At 38.7% G+C, this 24,018-nt stretch overlaps 1 long non-coding RNA gene across 1 annotated transcript; it reads right to left on the bottom strand.

Annotated features, from left to right (window-relative positions):
* Window positions 1-6,058: 6,058 nt before the first annotated feature.
* Window positions 6,059-24,018, bottom strand: LOC123602339. The gene is made up of 5 exons (XR_006714448.1): window positions 23,374-24,018; window positions 18,057-18,171; window positions 13,320-13,436; window positions 7,908-8,215; window positions 6,059-7,768 (listed from the first exon to the last, which is right to left on the bottom strand). It is a non-coding gene; the product is annotated as an uncharacterized LOC123602339 (long non-coding RNA).

Here is a 24,018-nt window from a genome sequence, read left to right as displayed (position 1 = left end):
ACAAGACCCACTCCAACTCAGCAGACACCACACACTTTCCCAGGAACAAGGCAAGATGAGGGCATCTGAGCAAAAGCTGGTGAGAAAGACTGCCCTCCTCCAGTGTTCAAAGGCTGCTTTAGCTTCTCCTTATATCCAGATGCCAGTGTGGGCAGAAAGAAAGGAAGTACAAAATCTTGAAAGCGAAAGTTAACCCTGATTAACATTTTTGAATTTTAAGAGAATAACGTGCCTTTAATTGGCAAGTGCCATTATTTTTCTGGCATCAGCAGGAATAGGGTTGCCAAGGCAAGAAGAGAATTTTAAAGAAAAAAGAAACCACATTTGGTGTAGATTTGAGTCTTGGTGTGTACTTTTTAATTCCTCCCCTCACTGTATTATACATTCCTAAGTGTTAGCAATCACCTCTGGGGCAGAATTCTCTGGAGAAAGTCTGGTCCCTTAGGGTGATGCAGATTCCTCCAATCTCCTGAAGTCAGAGCCTAGAACGAGATCCTGGAGCACCAGGGCCACTCCCCTCTCTGAGCAACTCATACTGCTGCCCAGTGCACAACAAGAACCTCCTGGAACAGGTAAACACAGATCATAGAGCCTTGTTGGATCAGTTTCCCTTTTTCTTGCACTTTCTCCCACACAGGAGAGGATGAAACATTAGACTCTTGTTCCGACTCCTCTTCAAACACGAATAGTGTACGCGGGAGACACAACGTTTATATGAGTCTCTAGTCCCTTCTGTTAGTCTTATAAATAGTTCTATATAGAACATTTATGACTATAACAAAACTCATACTTTTAACTTCTGGTTGGTTCTGTCACATACAGTAGAAATCCTGATGTAATCTGAATTGATAGTTGGTTATTAACTTAAAAATTCAGTTCAAGCACTTATTCACAAAAAATTGGGGTTATCTTTAACTTTCTTTTTCAATTTAAAAATAGACATTTATTCACTATTATGCAAATGCATGCACATTTATGCACAATCTTTTGATGTGTAGCCATTAGGTCAAATAATTGAATACATGCTGTTTTTTTTAAATAAGCCTCTTCATCATGCATTACCTATAGTTTCTAATTTTTATTTCTTTAACATTGAGAGTTTGAAGATTGCTTGTAAAGCAATCTGACTGTACAATCTTTCTCCCCTATCTCAATTTTTTACACTAATTGTCCACATGTAATGCAAAAGCAGTTTTTAGTGACTCACCTCCATCAAGTGTTTTAAAAGCTTTCAACTGAATTTTCTTGGGAACAACTATCTTATTTTATTAACTTGTATAGTAACTTATAAGTTAAAGTTGTAAATACATCTTCCATCAATTTTACTAATTTATGTAATAATTTATAAAAGTTGTAAATACAGCTGACAAAACCAGACTGGAGAAAGAATACAGCTGTTATATACAGGTAGGCATTTACCACAACTGGTAAGAGCTTGATAGCCTGGAGAAGAGCCTGATGTCCATGAACATTGAGCAAAAGCTGTGAGCACCAGTAAGGGTGCTTTCCAAAGAGGAAGGTAAAATATTGGTTAGCATGGCAAGTGGATGAAGTAGTCATAAGCTAATAAAGTTTCTTACAAAACCATTCTTGGCAAATTTATATTGCATTACATAAGCAATTTTTTTTTCTTTTCTTTCCTTTGTTTTACAGTGCCTACCAGCAGCATCTTTTATCAACAAAGTCAACTGAGCTTGGGCACCTGGGTAGCTCAGTTTGCTAAACATCAAACTCTTGATTTCAGCTCAGGTCAAGATCTCACCGTTGTGAGATTGAGCTCTGCATTGGGCTCTGTGTTGGGCTCCGTGCTGGGTATGGAGCCTATTTAAGATGTTCTCTCTCTACAAAAAAAAAAAAAAAAAAAAAAAAAGGAAAGGAAAGGAAAGGAAGGGAAAGGGAAGGAAAGGGAAGGGAAGGGAAGGGAAGGGAAGGGAAGGGAAGGGAAGGGAAGGGAAAGGAAGGGAAGGGAAGGGAAAGGAAGGGAAGGGAAGGAGGCAGGGCAGGGCAGGGAGGAAGGAAGAAAGGAAGGGAGGGAAGAAAAGAAAAGAAAAAAGAAAAGAAAAGAAAAGAAAAGAAAAGAAAAGAAAAAAAAAGAGAAGAAAACTCAGCTAGCACTCTTTATACAATCCTCCTGTGAATTTTTTAATTATTACCTCTATAATCTATTTCTGGTCTTCTCACATTGAAGTAAAAAGTTCCTTTTTTTTTTTTTTTTTTTCTGTAATGCACATAGGAAGCTCTTAGCCAGGCTTTCTAGTTATCTCCAACCTGCTTTTCTGGGACTTGCCTTCTTTTCCTGCCACAGTTTGTTCCACATTACTATCTACTCCCTGGATCAGTTCTATATCATCTTCTAAACTTGAGCAAGTTTTCAAAATATTTACAGGCAGTGAGGCAATCAGATCATGGAAGGGCCTAATGCTAGAACAGGGTCATGCAGGTTCTCAATGGGGCTACATTCTAACCTTTTAGTTACTGGATCATGAGAGATCCAAAAGCCTGATGTAGCAGGAACGTAGGAGGTTTAGAAATGCAGCTAGTCTCCTATAAGTATCTTAGTATTTTACCAAGTATGGCCAAACTTATGTGTGCTGACTGAACATAAGCTAACAAACTATAGCATTATCTTACAATTCTAAGGCATTTTCACTGTGTGTTTACATAAACACGCAAATACATACACACACCAACATCACTTCCCAAAATTGTTTCTTTTGACAAATTATAACAACAGGAGTTTTTTTAAAAACAAGTCAGTGTGGCTGCTTTAGTAGACAAAAATAATTATGTTAGGATTTTCCTTCACAGAGGTCAAATATTAACAATTTTACCCTAAAAGTGGTGGTAACTGGAAAATATTCTTACTTCTGATGGAAAGCTTTATTAAAATTGAAGTGCTTTCATTTGGGTTTAATAATGTGGATCTAGTGAAATCATCAATATATCCTAAATTCAGTGATACAAATTAGAGGGGAAAAAAGAGCAAGGAGAACTTTAAAATTTCTTGGGGCACCTGGGTGGCTCAGTCTATTAAGTGTCTGACTTCGGTTCAGGTCATGATCTCACAGTTTCTGAGTTTGAGCCCCGTTTTGGGTTCTCAACTGACAGCACAGTGCCTAGAGCCTGCTTTGGATTCTGTGTTTCCCTCTCTCTCTACCTCTCTCCTGCTCGCGTTCTCTCTCTCTCAAAATAAAAAACGTTAAAAAAAATTTCTCCCTGCTTGAGTAGAAGTTAGAGCTGGTCATACCAAAAATGTAATAGTACTTTTTAGGGTGAAATCCCATTGTTGCTCATGCTTTGCTTTGACTAGAAATATTAAGTTCATGACAATCATCTATCCTTTCTGGCATATTTTATATTTTCCATTAACAAGTGCGTTTGTTCTCAAGAATGTGTAGATAAAGTGATATGCACTCACGAATTGCTTTCAAAATAATCCAGGGGCAGAGTGCGGGGTCTCCAGATGAAGTGAGATTGGCATGTTTGGTAAGTGCTGAAGCTGGATGGTGGGTGCCTGAGAGTTCATCCTATTATTCTCTCTACTTTTATTGATGTTTAAAATTTTCCATAATAGAAAGATTTTTTTTCTCTTCCATTTTCTGGTTTTAACTTTAGGCATAATTATACTTATGCTTCTAATTCATTTTCTTAATGGAAAAGAAAAGATCATTGGAACGGTATGTATTCAGTTAAAATAAAATCCATCTTAAAATAATGAGTCCTTTCCCATAACCATACCCATCATTATTTGTAATTTACTTATGGTAGTCATTTTTATGGTGACTGAAAAAAATTATCTTGGGCTTATTATCACAGAATTAACAAAATTTAGACTATGTCTTTAAAAAAATTTTTTTAATGTTTGTTTATTTTGAGAGAGAGTGATAGCATGAGCAGGGGAGGGGCAGGGAGAGAGGGAGACACAGAATCTAAAGCAGGCTCCAGGCTCTGAGCTGTCAGCACAGAGCCCAATGCAGGTCTCAAACTCACAAACTGTGAGATCATGACCTGAGCAAAGGTTGGACACTCAACCAACTGAGCCACCCAGGCGCCCCTAGAGTATTTCTGTTCATAAATTCATTAAACAAACATTAATGGAGGACCTCCTTTGTACCAGTAACAGTGTGGTGGGCACTAGGGTTATCTGTGGTAAATGAACAGATACATTTTCAGAATCTTAGTGTGAGAAACAGACATTTATCAAATCTGTGCTGGATTTTATCTATTTTCCTGTTTGGAAGAACAAGGTGTACAGAATGCCTTCTTAAAATTTTCCCCAGATTTTGCTTTCTAATAGGAAATACACTTTTTATAACATTAACATATTTTCACATTACTTCAAAATTAATTTTCAAGAATAGCTTCTCATCACAGTGGGATAAACTGATAAGATAAATTAATCGGCTTCTGGAATTGGTCAGCAAAATACTAACTGTAGAATGGTACAATATAAAAATATTAACAACTTGGGGAGGAAACTATTGTCAGGTCAGGGATTTGATTTTACCCCACTTACAAACTAACAAATGAGCCTGTTGTTATAGTTCATGAGCGCTGGCTGAAGACTTGAGATCCTGAATCAGAAACACAGGACGCTATGACTCATTGCACAGCAAGCAGCATGAGGTTCAGCATATTTACACTGGCTCCCTTGTCCCCACGTCCCCCCAGTATGACCCAATATGCTCACTGGATTCAATGCATACAGTGGATTTGCATCACAGCCAAAGAACAGTGAACTTGGAGAATCCACTACTTTGTTTTAACAAACAGGAAGCGAGCCTGTTCTTTGTCTGGGGGAATACACTTACCTCATCCTTTCAGAAGAGATTGGAAGTTCAATTCTATCCTAGACTAGACTGTAGACTACAGGACATGTGCATTCACCCTGGTATGTATGCTAAGCTCTGTGATCGAAAATTGTGTTTTCCTGTTGAGATACGAGAGACCGTAATTCAATCATGGTTTTTAAACAGGCTTATGAAGATAGGCTTTTGCAGTTATAGATCTCACGTGATTTCATGCCAAAAACTAGGGTAAAATGAGTAAAATTCAGCTGATTTCACAGATACTGAAGATTAACACACAATGGCATTGGAATGCCCCCTTCACTGTCCCCCCCCCCCCCACCGGGGTTTGAAGCTCCTGAGGCTTATTATACAAAGGTGGTGGTATCAGCGACAGTGGGGAAGGTGTTCACTGCCCAAGGCTGGCTTCCTGTTCCACCTGTCACTCTTGTCACGTACAAAGAGGCCATATGCAGGATGCTCTCTGATTGATGGTGAAGTCATGAGAAAAAGAGAAGAGATTAGCAGGTAACAAACGAAAATATTACCCTACCACACACACCTAAGCAAACACCGTCTGATGATCAAAAGGGCGAGGACGTGGAACGGAATGAGGTCACTTACCTTCAGGTTTCTTTCCTCACATAGGAAGCCCGGCATGGAGTACCTGTGCGGAGGCACCTCATGCTGCCTAGCAAAGCAGAATCTAGAAATAAGCTCCTGAACATTACTCTCACTGACCAGGAGAGGGCACCTAGCACTAATGAATGAAAAAATCCTGTCCACAACAGATTCCTTGTGGACTCTACTACCTGTACTTTACAAATCAATTTATTTCATGTGTCCGTTGCAAACGCCTTTCGATCTCAGGATAATTGCAGTCACACCTTCTTCTTGATGACAGTCCTGTGCGATATAATGTACCAGGTGGCCGAGATAACTGATTTTCCTGTACAGGGCACAGAAACAAGTCCCTATGAGTAAAAAATAATTTCAGAGGGAAGAATTTATTTGTATTGACAATTTCCCCAAAAAAATGAACACATTAGACAAATTAAAATGTATTTAAGCAATCTTTCAGAAGAGGGAGAACATACTTATTAAAACCTTCCTGTACCGAAGCACTTCTGATTCATTCTCCCTCCCATTTCTTACACACACATATGTGGCTTGGTTTAGACTGTGAGTTCAAAGAATTCACCTCTAAGCACGTTAAAACAGGGGAAGTCATATTCTACCATAAGACCAAATGTGACACTATATTTGTACCACCCTTTCCCATGCCAAAAGAAAGAAAGAAAGAAAGAAAGAAAGAAAGAAAGAAAGAAAGAAAGAAAGAAAGAAAGAAAGAAACTTGAATTCTATGTATTTCCTTTTAGGTCTAGCACAGACATAAACAACAATAAATTGGTCAACCATATTCTTCAGGCATATAATTTTCTTTCTTCCCAAAGTGGACACTCCCTGGGAAAATACAAATAACTTCTAATTGCAAAGCCCTTCAACACACAAAAAAAGTAGGCCACCTTGACCAGAGCACAAAATAATCTTTTCCAAGAGCACTTGAATGAGAGCCTCATTATCCAAGGAAAAAATACATACCAAGATTTTTTACTACTTTATTTTGTTTCGTTTTCAAATACTTTTTATAGCCATGGAAAAAAAACATATTGATGAATCGATTTTTCCAAAACAAAACCATGATGTCTTTTAATTTTAGCCTGAAAGTAGCTCCCCATCTCCAGCATTTGAGAAATAATAACACTGTGGCAGAGTGTGGCTGAAAGACTTGCTCAGGGACCCACAATGTGTCCAACTCTGGGGGTAATATTTCTACACACCAAGCACTGATTTCATATTATAAAATTACCTAGAAATTCCCAACTATTTGTGTCCTACTGGATATAAAGAAATCTCTGTAATCCAAAGTCGTGATGGCTTAATTCACATTATAGCAACTGGAACCAACTTCAGTTTAGGAACCTAATTATTTAACACTTAAAGAAAGTACATTTGGCTCTTGGTTGACAATTATCTTCCCTGTTATTAATGATAATAAACAATGCCCTTAAGGAGTGGCTGCTATGTGTCACTGTCCCCTCGAGTATCTTCCAAAGTAGTTTTTATTGTCTCCATTTTATAGAAGACAAGACTGAAAGGCTCAGAGATGTTAAGTAACTGTCCCAAAGTACACAGCAATTAGCAGCAGAGGCAGAAATGGCACCAGCTGTGTCTGACTTCTTGACATTGCTGTCTCCAGTACCCCTCACTTCTCCTTAACTGCATAAATTATTCTATGAAATTGAACCATAGATGCTATTTTCTATTAATCGCATCAGTACCTGCTTTCCTAATTCCTAATTTTTTCAATTTAGGGCAGAAAGAGTTTGCAAAGCAAATTACCTGTATAGGGCACCTCATAAAAATCCAGAAAAGACTATGAATTCTTATGATAAAAAGTATACTTGTATTACTAGTTTGAGTACACAATACCACAATATCCATTTTCTGAGAGATCTTGTTATTACTATTAAGGCATTTTTGCCTACTTATTTATTTATTTATTTCACTTTTAAGCGCAGGTAAAACTCTTGTTGTTAGTTACAGCCCTGATGATCTAATAATCAAGTTCTTGAAACAACAATGCACATTTATCTGTGATGAAATACAAATTTCAGGAGGCTTCAGCAGATCCTCTCAAAAATCTGTCCATGCGCTTATGCTTGGAGAACCATACAAGTGTTTAAATTGCTTTTCTATGCTTTCATCAAGTTCAAACTAGGTGACATTATCCGCTTTAGCAAACCCAGGGCCTATTTTTAAAAGATTAGGTACATAAAATCTCAGAAGTGCATACAATCCTTTCCAACAGTTGCCATCTTCCCAAGAGCCACGAGTGTCAAAACAACAGGCAAGTTTTTTCATGTGGTTACTGGCTGCCCGAGTCACTCCTTGGCAGGAGTGTTCAAGACCAGCTGAGCCTTGGGGAAAATATTCAGAAGATGAAAAGACAAAAGATAGAATTCTGGGGCTTCAAGCCATGTCAGACTAGCCCCCCCGCCCCCGGCCCCGGCTCCTTCCCTCTCCCACGGGTTATGGCAATCGGAGCCCAGCCCTTACCAGGTATCTGGAGAAAGTGTCTGTAAGCGGCCTGTCTGTGGTTAGAGAGCTGGTGTGTCCAAGCAGATGCAGGAGAGAGGCTTTTCCTGCATGTCTCTGGAGCTCTTTATGGACATGGAGGAAGTGGTGGGCTCCCAGCCAGGGCTGGCCTGAGGGCGGCTTAGCCGTGGGGAAGGATGGGATCTGGCATTCCCTCTCACCAGGCTGTCCACCTGTTTTCTTCACACAAGCTACTCCAAGAAAGGGAATTCAGCACCTTCTGTTCTGCTGTGCTCACTCCAGCTCTGCCCTCCACCTTGGGTTTGCCCCTGGGATGGAAACGAGAGAGACAGCCAGCTGTGGGGGTATGCCCCCTAGGAGGACTGAGCCCAGGCCCCGGGTCACCAGAGTGGCAGATAAACCGGTATCTTGAAAGGCCGGGGTGTAAGGGAAATTTGTTTCTCATCATATATTCCTTGAATATTGAATACATTGAATATTGAATATAGTGAATACTGAATATTGAATATTCCTTGAATATTCTTTTGAATTTTATAGCATGTGCGTGATTTACTTCTTTTCCTTTAAAGTGGCCAAACACCTCTCTATAAAGTCTCATGTCTACTAGTCTAGACAGACAACTTAACCTTGGATCTGTACAATGATGATAAGACCCTAAGTTAGAACGTGCTCACCATTTTTAAAAGGGACAAAGCTTAAATATATTAGTTATGAGTGGCTTGTGATAGGTTTTCAGGCACTAGGGTGGTATGTGGTATACATGGGGCAATAGCTTCCCGGATGACACAACAGTTGCTTTCCCTTCTTCTGGCAATCATAGCCACATATTCCTTTGGAGAACTACCATCCTCCCAATTCTCAAACCCTGTGTTTTGAGTGGACTTCATGTTTGCTACCGGAGGCTGACAATTAGACCTGGCCAGTCAGAGCTCTGCATGCCCCAGTCATACTGAGACAGAAAGCAACAATTTGGCAAGACTGTCCTCAACGTACCATGAATAGTACCCCCCTTCCTGCCCAGACCGCACATACATTGGGCACTGGTGGGAAGACATTTCCTCTTCTATGTAGACCCCAACTCACAAGAAGTTGAGCTCCATCTAGCGCCAGAAGCACTGTCTTCAATAAGCCATTTCTTTCTTCTACCAGGCCAGATCCTTTTGTGCAATGAGGTTCCTGGTGAGTTCTCTAAATCTTGTGAGCATCAGCACATTTCTTTACGTCTTTAGTAAAATTTACAGGGTTTGGAAGTGCAAAGCATTTGTTTCTAAGGTGTGGCTTTGTCACTGGCACCCTCTGGTATCTGAGATTAGATTCTACTTATGGTGGTGTACATAGGATGGGTCATGAGGCAAATTAGCATCCCCAGGAAGGGTGACTACATCAGCAAAGGTCATGACAGGCTTTTAAAGCACTGAAAGACTAGTACACTAGGTAGAAGGAGCTGTACCTGCTGTCATGGGAAGGTCAGGGGCTTTAGTTTGGGATATTAGAAACTTACTCTTCCCAAACAATGTATTTTTTAAAATTTTTTAATGTTTATTTATTTTTGGAAGAGAGACAGAGAGAGAGCACAAGCAGGGGAGGGCAGAGAGCAAGGAGACACAGAATCTGAAGCAGGCTCCAGGCTCTGGGCTGTCAGCACAGAGCCTGACATAGGGCTTGAACCCACGAACCGTGAGATCATGACCCGAGCTGAAGTAGGATGCTTAACCAACTGAGCCAGCCAGCCACCTCTCAAACGATGCATTTTAACATAAGAAATCTGGCAAGTCTTTGAATTCAACCTATGGAGTAATTTGACAGGCTGTAGGGTCAGACTCTGTGATTGATTTCTGTACCAACAACCACAAAAAGAAAATTTGTTTAAGGCTAAAAAAATCCCTGGCTCTCTAGCCATACTGAGTGGAAAATTTAAAGCCCTCAATTTCTCATTTCTTTAATCTTGCCAGTGCACTTTTCAGTAGCCAGTTTAACCCCTATTCCTCATGTCATACTGTGCCATGGCCCTTATCACTTGGTTATGAAAGCTGTATTCTCTGTAGGCGCTTTATTCCAGGTGCTGTGGATTATTATTATTCCATCATTTCATGGTTAAGTCAGTCCTCATTTCCATGAGCCCCAAATTGGCTAGATATCTAACCTATTGCCTCCACTGCTATTGTCAATCAGGATACAGTCAGAGATAACAGAAAACTCTCCATTTTAAGCAGGATGTAACTTAAAGCAGGGAGTTCGGTCTTTATAAAATCCTTGAAAGAGATGGAGAATTGGATGCTAGCCTGGCCTCCAGCAATAATTTCAGAATGATTCTGTAACACTGGCTCGCCAAAGGCGCCGTTACCTAGACCACATTTAGAAAAGCTGGGAATCTGGAAGCCGTCCCTGGAGCTTTTGCTCTGGGAACACGTACCTTAGCAGCAGTCCAGGGATCTGGAAAGTATTGTCGGCTCCAGAGCCATCTTGCCCCTCCTGGGCTCTCTACTAGCCCTAGACCCATAAAGCTACAGAATCGATCCCGTGACCACATCATCACTCTTGCCAGCAAACTCAGCAGAAACAGAAAAGGGAGAAACCCTGCCTTGCCCCAGTGTCGGGTTTTGTGCAGCCCATCTGACTGCAGAGACAAATTCTCGAACCCCAGCTTCAGGGGGCTCTGAAAGGTGTAGATGTTAGCTTTCCTACCTCAGCGGTTCAGGAAGGCTCACGAGGGGGAACCGCACCCCTGACAAAATCCCCAAGCAAAATTCTAACAAGCCTGAAACAGATGACCTCGTTTCTTCTTGGATTTGGAATAAATGTAGTTCTTGGATGCCTCGCAGTTACAAAATGTTAATAAGCTGCATTCTGAGCCTAGCATCGGCTTAAGCACCATGTTTTTTCCCAGCTAACTGCCCTTGGGTTGAGCCTAAACTACTTCTTGAGCTTTCTTCCTGATGTGGTCAAGGGCTGAATTCTAAGCAAAGTAAATTAACTTCTAGGGATTTATGAACTGAAAGGTTCTACAAACATCCTTTTAAATAATGTTTACATTTATTTAAAGTAGTTTTGAGGGTAGGCTTCCTATGTCTCAATGGAGGAGGTAAGGAAATACTTCAGATACTACGGATGTAAGGGAGGACTCCTATTTCCTTGAGCATTTTTTGTTTTACCTGTTTCCTAGAAAATGTATTGATCTTTTCATTTACATTAACTGACAAAGAAGCCAGATAATATCCTGTTTACGTATAACAATTTTCCAAAATAATGGATATTAAAGTGGATTATGTGCAAGGGAAAAATAGAATGGATGAGAACCCAGAGGTGCCCTGAAGCCCCTATAAAGACCCAGGTCCCTGGGCAAGTGGTGCCACATATGTACAAATTCTCTGATGAGAGACCCACAACCACATTACATGGTTTAGAATTTTTTTAAGTATGGATTAGTCAGAGAAAGACTTTGTACTTCTTAGTTGCTTATGTTAATGGTTTGACTTTTAAAAGCAAAAATGAGGGGTGCCTGAGTGACTCCATCCACTGAACATCCAACTGTTGATTTGGGCTCAGGTCATGATCATACAGTTTGTGGGATCAAGCCCCACAGCAGGCTCTGTGCTAACAGTGCGGAGCCTGCGTGGCATTCTTTGTCTCCCTCTCTCTCTTCCCTTACCCTGATCATGTGGACACATGCATGTTCTCTTTCTCTCAAAATAAAGAAAGAAACTTTAAAAAAATTAAAAATAAAAGCAAAAATGAATTGTTCACAAAGATGTTCAATAGACTGAAATACCCAGGGGGAGGAAACAAAAGGTATTCTAACCACATTCAGAACCTCAAAAAGGTGCAATCGTGAAAAACTATTTAAAATTTAAAATTGTTCTTTAATTGTTCTCTACACTTGGGCACATGCCAACGAGTACTTTGGAGATAAAAGAGCCCATTCACAAGTGAACTTTTTGAAATGACTTTTGGAGCTCAGGGTATATACCATTTGCTGCTGAGGTGCTTACCTTTATAGTCTGCCTTTCCCCAGGTTTGGTCCACACGCTGCCAAATTGGAAAGGGCAATGAGGAAATTCAGAGAGAAAAAGGTCAAAGCTCAGACTTGGACACTGTGACTGAGAACGGTGTAGCCCGTATCACGTGGTTTAGCAGTGATGCCTACGGTCCTTGTCACTGCCTCCATTCCTCTGCATTTCTCGAGTTCCTCACAGCTTTGGGGTTAGTCCCGGTCCATGTGTGTTCTTAAATAATTGACTTACCCTTCTTAACTTGACCTAACTGTGGTCTTTGTACTTACACATCTAAAAGAGTATAAGTTAATAAACAGTGTATTGTTCTAGTATAGAGAATAACAACCAAAAAGAGGAGTAGAGGAAAAAAAGGCAAAGAAATGGTTAAGAGAAAAGGGGAACTAATAGCAATAGGTGAGTGAAATTCAATGTTCAATTTGCAGAAAACATATACTCCTTTTCTTGGATGTGCTGAGTGAATCCATAAATCTCTTCTTCCAGCATATGGGCTTGACCTACCCACCAACTTTCCAACAGACGAATGTCTCCACCCAGCTACTCGCTCCAGAGTTTTAGTTATTGAGTCAAATGCCTTGGCCATTCTAAGAAAATTCCACAAGTAACAATTACTGTACTTGGCAGGCAGCCTGGTAATACCCGGCTGGAACTTTATTTTTTTATTGATTTAAAAATACATTTCTAAAATATTTCTCAGATCTATTGCTACTTAGGAAAGTGTATTATTATCAAAACATAAAGTGAAGAGAGAGCTAGAAGAAGTAATTTTGGCAAATAAGTAGATAATAGTATTCTAAATCAGTATGTTATTTAATTATAATCTAAATGTAATTGAGTCCCTGTCCCCAAATGGCCTATTTTCAAATAGTAAATAAAAGCAGTTGGAATCTTCAGTAAGTCTCTTGGTGGGGGAAAATGCCTACAAACAGATAGTGTGTTGTTAATACAAGCCACATGACTTAACATTCTTTTTAATGGATAGTTTTCTTACTCCTCATCTCTTTATAAATTTCATCTCAGCCCCTCAGCATGGTCTTTCCACTGCTATCCTCTCTCTCATCTTCCTCCTCTGGAGGAGAGGGACCCTGTGCCCATTCTATAACCAACAGCTCGAGCTGCATAGACAGACCGTCCCTGCTGCATGACTTTCCCTCTGTCACGTTTACTCTTGTCCTGTGCTTTGACTATTTTTCTCATAAGAATCATCCCATCACTCAAACTCTGCATAGAAAATGAGATGCAACCAGTAAGACTTTTTTCTCCTTGGAAGAGAACAAAGTGATGAGGGAGTCTCTGGATATTTGCCAAGTACACACTTCTATTTTCTCTGTTACCTTTGGCCCACTTAGATCTTTATTCCCACTACCAAGAGGAGAATGCCATATGTGGTTGTACAACTCACCACCACCAGGCATCACACGCCAACCTGGTTTTCTTGTTTGCTTGGGTCAGACAGGTTACTACCATGTGCTGCGGAAAGTGTGGCACGCCTGTGTCCATTTAAGTTTCTCCTATAAAACTGGAAAGTAGATGCATCAGCAGTTGGATTTTAACACCCACCCAGTGTCCTTATTTTCAGTAACACGAGGATAAAGGTGATTTCACAGAATTCTTTCTATTACGCGGGCATGTGACCACTAGATAACCTGCACCAACAGAAGTGAGGCAGTATGGGACCATGAGGAGCCATCAAAGTTTGGGGGAATCAGAAGTGGTCCAGAGCACTTTTTCTCCTATTCTAGGTACTATCAACTGTAGGGAATTGGGTAGCTGGAAAATCATACTGCTGTTAAATGAGGAGGACCCTTCCCAACCTGGCACTCCTCTATTAAGATATGGTTAGAAACCTCACTTTAAATAAAACAACGCACCTAACGAGGCTGAGTCAGCCTTGCCTCATCCCTTTCTCTTGAAGTCCTCCCTAGATCTGGGGTTTAGCCTCCTTCATGTGTAATGCTCTTGCAGGGCAGCTACACTCAGCTCATGGTCTACTTCACTAACCACAAACATTCAAGGAGATTCTGAGTGACTATAGTAAACATGAAGCCTGCTTAATGTATTCTCCAGTCTAAGACTGTTTAACAATTCTTCCTAATCAGTCCTTCCCTCAGGAACTTGATCCTGGCAATTATGAGCCTATATCAGACTCTATTGCCCCCTAGAGGATGACTCATTTCAGTGGTTTTCTGTAGGAACGCAAGAGCAGTTTCTCCCCACTCACAGTTAGGAACTTGACATATGACCTCCAGCAACACTCCATCCTGCCATACACTCATCCCTGAGCAGTGAGGAAGTCCACTATGGAAAGGAAAGTATTGTGTGGCTTCAAGCCCACAAGACCTATAGAAAACATTTTTCTGTCTGCAAGGAGGTCTACTAAAGCAGTTTTAAGTCATTTGCTAGCCACACCTAAAATTCCACTTCTTGGGTTCCTGGTGAGACACCTCCCAAGAATTTCTCAAATTCCTAGTAGTAAGTAGCCTGCATCAGTAAATCCAGAAGCTGTTTGACTTCAAGTGTCCCGGTGGAAGCCATGTTCTGAGGACAGGAAATTTTCAGAAGGGGAGTAGAAACATTTAAATAATAAAAGCATGTCTGCTATTGTCTTCTTCTCTTTTAGGAAAAATTGTTACAAAAAGTTGAGACAAATACCAAGCAGCCGAGAGTCTGTTTAGAATGGATTAAAAACCAAGCTCAGAGATCCCCTCACTACAACTCTACATAAATCTAGTTCTACATGAGAGCATCCTGTCCCCAAAATTGACATTTTGCCCAGTACATCTCCACATTTCACTGGCTTTCAGTATTACTCTAAAAACTACTGGCACTTTTTTGGGACCATATTCTCATTTATAACCATTCTGTTAATAGTATGGCAGGCATGGGGTAAGTATGTAGTTCTAGTAATTATTATATACTAGCCTCAAAATTCTAAAAAGTGGTCCTTAACACGTGACTCAAATAGAACTTGGGCTCCATGCCAACTCAGCAGGATGTCAATTCAATAAACAATAGTCAACCATCCTAATAGCAATTAAGCAATTAGAAACTTTAGTCAATCTCCAAGGAAAATGTCAAAATAGGGGGTACATTCTTAAGACATAGACAGTTTTCTTACAGTTTTCTCTTTAGACATCACACAGTCTCAATCTCTAGCCAATATGAAATAAACATTGAATATTTAATACAGATCTCTGTTCTCAGAAATTAATTTAGAGTACCAGCATGACAGAAAAATCTTTTTGTTAGAGGTGATTTAGAATAATGCAGCACATTGTAGCAGTATTTTATTTAGTGGTCCCTTAGTATCAGCAGCAAAGTATATTATTTCCTTCCAGAAATAAATGACTTAATAATAATACCCATTTATCGATACAGAAATGAGCAAATTTTGTCAATTCATTCTCACTAATCACTTATTTAAACTGATTATTGTTTGTTTTAAGGTTTATTTTTGAAAGAGAGAGAGAGAGAGAGAGAGAGAGAGAGAGAGAGAGAGAGATGCAGAAAGAGATGGAGACACAGAATCTGAAACAGGCTGCAGGCTCCGAGCTGTCAGCACAGAGCCTGGTGCAGAGCTCGAACCCACGAACCATGAGATCATGACTTGTGCTGAAATCAGACGATTAACTGACTGAGCCACTCAGGTGCCCTAAAACTGATTATTAGTACAAGGTTATAGCACAGTAAAAATGTATTGATAAAAAAAAGCAGTAATTTCTGTTTCTGTTTACTCTTTGTTCCTATAGCTACTTCTAGGCAATATTTTCCCATTTTGAAAGCAAGCCTTTAATGGAGACACTTAGAGAAAAACCTATTTGATTGTGTACATAAGTGTCAACACAAATTCTGCTGTAGTAATTTGTGGATTTCCTCTGTGGTTTGCTTGAAAGATCACTAAATGATCATTTAGCACTTCACATATGAAAATATCACCATTTGGAATGCAGCTGGAACTGCTCTTAGCAGGGCTTTGTTATTTCCCAGGACAAGTCACAGCATTTTTAGGAACCCTATCTCAATGCTCATGCATGTATTTTACCACATAAGCTTTGCAGTTTACTGTTAGATCATCTTCAAGTTTCTTCTCATCTCATTTACAATTCATCACATAGTTATTGTTGAGCTGCCTAAACACCATTCTCAATAAAGGGCAGTGCACAAAATATCCAAAGTCCTGAGAAGATGTGAATAACAGTTCAGTTGAATGAATTATTCAATTTATAAATGAAAATTTAAATAGGATAAGGTTAAAATTCTTTATTATAGAACTCTTTGTTTACAATTAAGTTACCCTTACCCTTTTTAAGTTAAGAAACATGTAGGTATTGGTACATGTAAATGTGAGAGCCTGACTAAAGTCAGCTTGGTGTGGTCAAGTATTGGGCAAGATTTCCCATTCACCTCCGCCAAGACCCTGTCATTTTAGTGAGATTAAGCTTCCAATTGCTTCAGCCCAAGACCTCTGGAGCAGATGCTCTACTAGTCTGGTTAAATTATGCCCATTTCTCTCCCAAGTGAGAAAACACAAGTTCCCATGCTGGGACAACTGAAGGGATTTTTCATTTGGTACGCTGATTCTGGGAGTGTAATACATGTTTGTTGAAACCATACCAAGCTGAGACAAAGTATTCTTATGATTAATGCTTATTAACATGTATTGAGAACAGATATTGTACTTGGTCCACACACAATACATAAAGTCATCATTCCTACAGTTGGAAATAAACAGCTTGGATGAATATATTGATGAAATTTATATCCTTATGGAAATGATAGTTCAGTTGGGAAGATAGACACTGAACATGTAATTACAGGCGAGGCCAGCTTTATAAAGAAGGGCAGTATACTATATATGTGCAAAAGATAAGGAACTGACATTGTCTAGAGGTTAAGGGAAAGTCTCCAGAAAGAAATTCTGAATTGAGACTTGAAGGAATTGATGAGGCTGGTTAGCAAAAAAGAAGAGGGAAGTGTGGTTTATGTAAGAAAGGTCCTGTTGGAAAAAGGGCAGTTTGGCCTGGAAATTGCAACAAATAGTAGCAGGTGTAAAGGACATAGCACCGTGAGGAGAAGGGGGTGGTGGTACCTTGAACCCGAGAGGTAGGCAAGAGTAGGGTCCATGAGGCATGGGGTTTCCACTTTATCTTAAGCGGTGTGAGATTCTCCTAAACCATTGTAATTGACAGGAATGATATGGTCAGAAGTGTGTTTGTAATAAAATCATCCTGGCTGCTGTATGGAATATGTGAATGGTGGGCATGGGTGAATATGGGAAAATTGGTTAGGAAGTTATTGCCTAAGAGAGAGACAATTGGTGATGGGGACAGGGGCATTTGAAATGAAGATGGGGAGAAGTAGAAATGCCTAAAAAATTAAAGCAGGTCCAATGAACAATTTGGTAGGTTGCATATTGAGGGTAAAGGACAGAGCAACTTGCAGGATGACTTCCTGGTATCTGGACTAGCCAGATGGGACTGTGGTTATTAAGATAAATGACAATAAAGGAAAAACTAAGGGGCAGAAAAATAATGTTTAGACATATTATATATTAAAAGTTTTGGAAGAGATCCATATGTATTAATGTATTATTAACCATTCATTTAAAAATTATTTCCTTCTTATTCCAGGATTAAGCACAACTTTCATATATATAAATATTGCTCCTTCCTCCTCTTGTGAAACTCTTTAATTACTCTGTGTGGGGTTAAAATTATTTAAAAAGTAACTATAACACCTTATAATATTGTATCTTTTAATGAATTACCATAACTATTTGAAGTATTAATATTTTAGATGAAAGAACAAATGAATATTTTTGAAAACGTCTGGCCATTTTCAATATTCTGATTATGTGAAATGAATTATTCATGTTCTTTTCAATAGATTTTTTTATGGTCAAAATTATTTTCCCCAATAAAATGATTCATTTACAGACAGAATAAAGTATGTATCATATATATCTCTGAGAAAAAGATATAACTGAATATGAGTGACTTCATGTGAAAATAGCAGAAGAACCACTCAGCTAACTCAAAGATTGTGAAATAACAGCATGTGCATTCTTTTAAGCACAATGTTTTGGGTTGGTTTGTTATATAGCAAAAGTTAACTGATATGGAATTGTTTTTTTCATTACCTATTTCCTAAAATGGCCTATATAGAATCATTCTGGGTATTTCCTGATATTTTCTTTCTCTTATTTACATCCATCACACCTCTTCTGCAGTCTCTTGTTACTCTGCTCCCTAAATCTTAAAGAAGAAAAGTTTTTAAGAAGTTAAAAAATCAATTTATAAAATCAGTTGTATTACTATAAACTAGCAACAAACAACAATAAAATTAAATTTAAATATTTTCAGTTACAATAACCTCAACACACATAAAATACTTAGGAATAAATTTAAAACAAAAGACATGTAGCTTCTATACCGAACATTACAAAACAGTGCTGAAAGAAATTACAGAAGACCTGAATAAGTGGAGTGATATACCATGTTCATGGATTGGAAATTTTATTTATTTATTTTGAGAGAGAGAGACACAGAGAGCATAATTGGGGGAGGGGCAGAGAGAGAGGAAGAGAGGGAGAATCCCAAACAGGCTCCACGCACACTATCAGTGTGAAGAGCCTGATGCAAAAACTTGAACTCATGAAACTGTGAGATCATGACCTGAGCTGAAATCAAGAGTTGGATGCTCAACCAAACAAGCCACCCAGGCAGCGCTGGAAAACTCATGTTATTTAAATATAAATGGTCCCCAAACTGATCTATAGATTCAATGCAACCTGAGTCAAAATTTCAGCAGTATTTTAGGTAGAAATTGACAGGCTGTTTCTGAAGTGCAAGTAGAAATGCAAAGAACCTAAAACACTCAGAATATTTTTAGAAAAAAAATGATAAAATTGGAGGACTTTCACTACTTAATTGCAAGACTTACTATCTATGATAATCAAGACAGTGTGGTACTAGCATAAGAATAAGTAAATACATCAGTGAAAAATAGTAAGAAGTCCAGAAAGAGATCTACACATTTAAGGCAAATTGATTTTTGAAGTAGGTGTCAAGGGGCATCTTAGAGAAAGAATAGTCTTTTCAAAAAATAATGCTGTATCAACTGGATATCCATGTGGAAACAAATAAACCTCAACTCCTATCTCATACTATATCCCCCAAATGTTTGTAAATGGATCACAGACCTACAGATAAAGTTAATTCATAAAGCTTTTAGAAGAAAACATGGAAGAAAATCTTGTGAACTTGGGCTGGAAAAAGATTTCTTTGACAGGATATAAAAAGCACTAACCACAAAAGAAACAAACTGGTAAACCAGATTTTATCAAAATTACAAACTCCTGTTCTTCAAAAGACATAATTAAGAAAATGAATAGGTAAGCCACAGACAGAGAAAATATTTGTAATACATACGTCTCACATAAGTCTGTATCCAGAATATATAAAACACTCTTACTCCTCAGAAGGAACATAAAAAAAATTAAAAATTGGGCAAAAGGTCAAAACATATATTTCACAAATGTGTAGCGCATGAAAGATAGCACACAAAAGAAATGCTCAAAATCATTAGTCCTTAAAGAAATGCAAATTAAAACAATGAAAAGCCATTATACAGCCAATTGTTAAAATGGAAAAAGACTGAGCTATCAGGGGATGCCAAGGATGTGGAACAATGGGAACTTTTTATGTAGCTTCTACAAAGGTAAATAATACAATTAGTTATAAAAATATTTAATAGTTCCTTATGAAATTAAACATGTGCCTACTCTAAAGCTGCAGCAATTCTGCCCTTAAGTATTTATCACAAAGAAATGAAAAATACATCCACAGAATTATTGGTAGATGAATGCTCATATCAGCTTTATTCATAATACCGATCTGGAAAACAAATCATTGTATGTTCATAGCATGAAATACTACTCACTAAGAAAAACAAATGAACCTCTGATTGAGCAACATATGTATGAATTTAACAGACATGCTGAGCAAAGGAACAGACACAAAAGGGTACCCTCTGTATAATTCCCAACCATATGAACTTCCAGAGGAGATAAAACTAGTCTAAGTGGAAAAAATAAATCAGAACTGTGGTTTCCTGGGGCAAGGGTGGAGTGGGCTCACGGGGACTTTGTGAAATAATAAGGAAATAACCTGTGTATTGACTGGTGCCAGTTTCAAAGGCATACCATTTGCGAAAATTCTTCAAAGTATACACTTAAAAATTATACATTTTAATTTATTTAAATTATATCTCAATAAAATTTATTTTTTCAAGGAATGTTCGTGCCCCGAAGTAACAAAATGGGCACTTTAGAAAGGAAAGACTGTTTCTGTTTCTATATATATAGAAAGCCTTTTAGCATGATTGTCTATATACAAATAGTCTTTGTTGACTTTTCAAGTTGAAAACCCAAGTACCAAGTAGTAACAATGGTCATTATGTACTTAGTGCCTGCTATAAGCTAGAATCTCTGCCATACACTTACATTTAATCCACACAACAATCCTGCAAGGTAGGACTTACTATCTTTATTTCTGGTGGAGTAACTTAAGTCTCAGAACAAAGTAATTCGTCCAAGAACTACTTACTAGTAAATAGTAGAGGTAAGAGTTTCTCCAGGGACTGTCGGTCTCCATCACCCAGCTTCCTTCTACTATGTGCCACCTTCCAGTTGATTTGTATGTCACACCTATTCCAAAGCCATTTAACTACAGGCACTAGGTAAGTAGTCACTGCTCGTCTACTCATTTAGTTGGCCTGCCCACAATCTCCTAATCGTGTAACCTTTAATTAGCCAAATTTCTCCAATAATTAACACACTGAAAATCCCAAAAAATTGGTACTTACCTCCTTTCTACCTCACCTGGCAAGAGTTTCATATAATGTGTATCATAGGATAGAGCTGGGTTCAAGGTCCAGCTCTGTCAGTTTTTAACGGAGCACGTTACTTAATCTCTCTGAGATTCAGCCCTTTATCCATTAAATCAAAGTATTAACAACTACTTTCACTGGGGTGTTGGGAGGATAAAATGAGGTAATGCCCTTAAGCATTATGCATTGTGCCAAAAACGTAGTTAATGACAAGAAATAGAAATGTGTCTTATTAATGAGAAGACAGGTATTGTCCTTTTAGAGAGGGTGCTTATTTTTCTTATTATTGCATATTTCCTTATTATTTCCTTCCTCTGCTAGGGAACAATTTAGCAAGTGTGGAAAGGCCCTGGGTAGTCAACTCAATCATTCCAGCACTGGCGATTCCTTAGCTGCAGATCGTTTTGATGTATATATTCATGTAAGATTTTTCACTTGATATTTACTATCTACATTTAATATTTTTCAATATGCCACTGTTACAGGCCCCTGTACTAATTACTTGCAAAAACTTACATAGACCAGGGACAATAGAGTATAAAAGATGGGTCAGTGTAGAAAAACCTGTCTGGTTCCCATACACATATCCCATAAACTGACAGTTTCACCACTCCTCAAAGAGTGGTGTTTGAGTGGTCAAACTGTCCAGAGGAGTGGAAAAACTATCCAGGGCCATTAGATGACCTGTAGGAGACACTACTCCCAAAGACTTTATGAATTTCAGTTTTTCTCTTTTTATCAGCTACCTTCTGGAAGAAATTATTATGATCCATGAAACAGCAGAAAGGTACAAAATAAAACAGATAGAAGGCAAAAAAACCCATGTTTACAACAATGTCCTAACTGTAACTAACTGGGTGTGCTTTAAGAGACTCCCACTGCTTTAAGAACCATTACATATACAGCTTTGATTCTGTGCTTAAGGTGCTATATCATCAAGAGGAAGTAGATGGTTTAAATGAGTAGTATTCTAATAATAACAAAAAGAGAAAGAACTATGATTCTCAAAACTGATGTCAAGTACAATCAGGAAACAGGGTTTTTCCTTCATAGCCTCACCAATCTTCCTTCCACTCTGCCTCTACTCCAAACACGCGTAACACTCTCAAATGTTCTGAGATCTATTTCTTTGCAGGGGAGGGAAAAAAAAAAAACCCTCCATATAATTTGGATTAGGTTGTTAGTAATTTGTTGTCTTGTTCTTCCGGGCCCTAGGGTTAAGTTAAAACAGAGAGATGACTCATGGTCGGCTGCAATCATTGCATGTGATGGGCAAAGAAAGAGATGCCCCAGTTAAGCATAAACGTCTTCCCAACTTCTAACCCACCCTCTCAGAGGATCACACCCAGGTTATATGAAATTCAATAACTTCTAGGGTTCTAGGACGGTAGAATGCGGGAAGAGCTGAGGGGCAGCTAATAGACCAGGACGTGGACTGCGGAGATCGGTGGGCTCTCCGTTAAAAACAGAAATGAGCCTAGTACACTGCACAGTGAGACAAAGAGTTGCTTCTTTGCCATTGGACAGTCCATCAGGCCCAGTCAAATCACTTGGACTTCACTCGTGGGCAGTTTTGCCAACTGGCTGACCCCTCATTTTTGTGGTCAATATAACCAAACTACTGTGAACTCTGGTTCAGTGAATTTCAAAGAGCCATTCTTCTATCATAAGTTCATCTCTTCTCGTTTTTCCATTTTGTTATAAAGACTACCATTATTTACTTAATCACATATGAATATGCAGAAAGACACTAGAATGAAATACTTTTCCATTCCCTAGGGTTAAGTTCCACATTTCCATTCCCTAGGTGGCCCAAGGGGATGGGTAACCAAACAAGATATATTTAAAATTCATAATTTCTGGAATTCTTCTACTCAGTCTGTTTACAGATTTTTTTTTTCAGTTCCGCCTTGAAACACAGACAAGTATGTACCAACTGTCTACTTTTTATATTTGGGTGAGCGCCTGGAGGTGGTAATGTGGCATAAGACAAGAATGAGGAGAAAACACAGCACACTGTGAACTTTAAGGCAAACTCACTCTCTTCCATTTTACTCCAAGTCAAATGATTTCTAGCTCTTGATTTCACTCTTGTTACCTTTCTGAACTACTTGTTAAAAATGTGCCTCTTATTCACCTCTCAAGACCCACCTTGTGTTGACGGCATACTTCCCTCTTTCCTCGTTTTCCCCTACGCACCTCCAAATTCCCACCTTCTTTATTTGATTCCCTGTGGTGCTTCCCAGGGACGTGGCCCCAAAGCACATAAGCGCATTCGTCTTTACCAAAGAACAAGTTTGATATGAGCTTCCTGAGCCCCAAACAAAAGAATTAATGCTCAGCCTGAGTTCTTTGACTATAGCATTAGTGTTCTGGCCTTGGTCATTCAACAGCACTGTTATATGGTTTGGGCTTCTTGCATAATTCTACTTTCCATTAATATGAATTATCCCAGAACTATAAATACAGTTAACAAACATGGTGTACATAGCTTTAGGGCAAATTCCACTTCTTGGTCAATGGGCCAAACAATATTTCTGTTTAAATTCTTGATATTGATCGGGTACCTGGCTGGCTCATTCAGTAGAGCAAGCGACTTTTGATTGCGGAGCAAGCGATTCTTGATTGAAGGGTTGTAAGTTTAAGCCCCATGTTGTTTGTAGAGATTACTTAAAAATGAAATCTTAAAAAAAATAAATTCTTGACTTTGATAGCCTAGAATAGAAAAAGAGGATTAGTATCATTTCAACATTCTTCTGCATATGGTATATGCCATATGCAGAACTGTCTATGAAAAGAAAGTACCAAGGTCAAAGTGGAATCAGATATGGCTCTTAGCAAAACTAAAATGTAAAGGTATTTTGATGTAGCTACCATTGTTGTTGTTGTTGTTGTTGTTATTGTTGTTGTGATTGTCATTATTGTTATTATTTCAGTGTATAGAAGGAAGTGTGGTTTCTCCCATTTTGTGAATAATAGTTTTGTCATTGAACAGAGAGCACAATGTGTGGCAAGATTGTCTCCTATAGGGCTTGCACACACTTTACATTATCCCCCATGTGGTAGCCATATGTTTGTTTTCACCTGGCTGAGTCTTAAGTCACAGAGAGTTTAGAGAAAGTGGAAGAGAGAGAAAACTAAGTAAACATCTCATTAGGATGGGTGACAAAGGGTGTCATAAAGGGTAACAAAGTACTATGTGTGTATTTTAA

Source organism: Leopardus geoffroyi, chromosome A1 (genome assembly GCF_018350155.1).
Source record: "Leopardus geoffroyi isolate Oge1 chromosome A1, O.geoffroyi_Oge1_pat1.0, whole genome shotgun sequence".
NCBI lineage: Eukaryota > Metazoa > Chordata > Mammalia > Carnivora > Felidae > Leopardus > Leopardus geoffroyi.
This window is presented reverse-complemented; position numbering and strand designations above follow the sequence as displayed.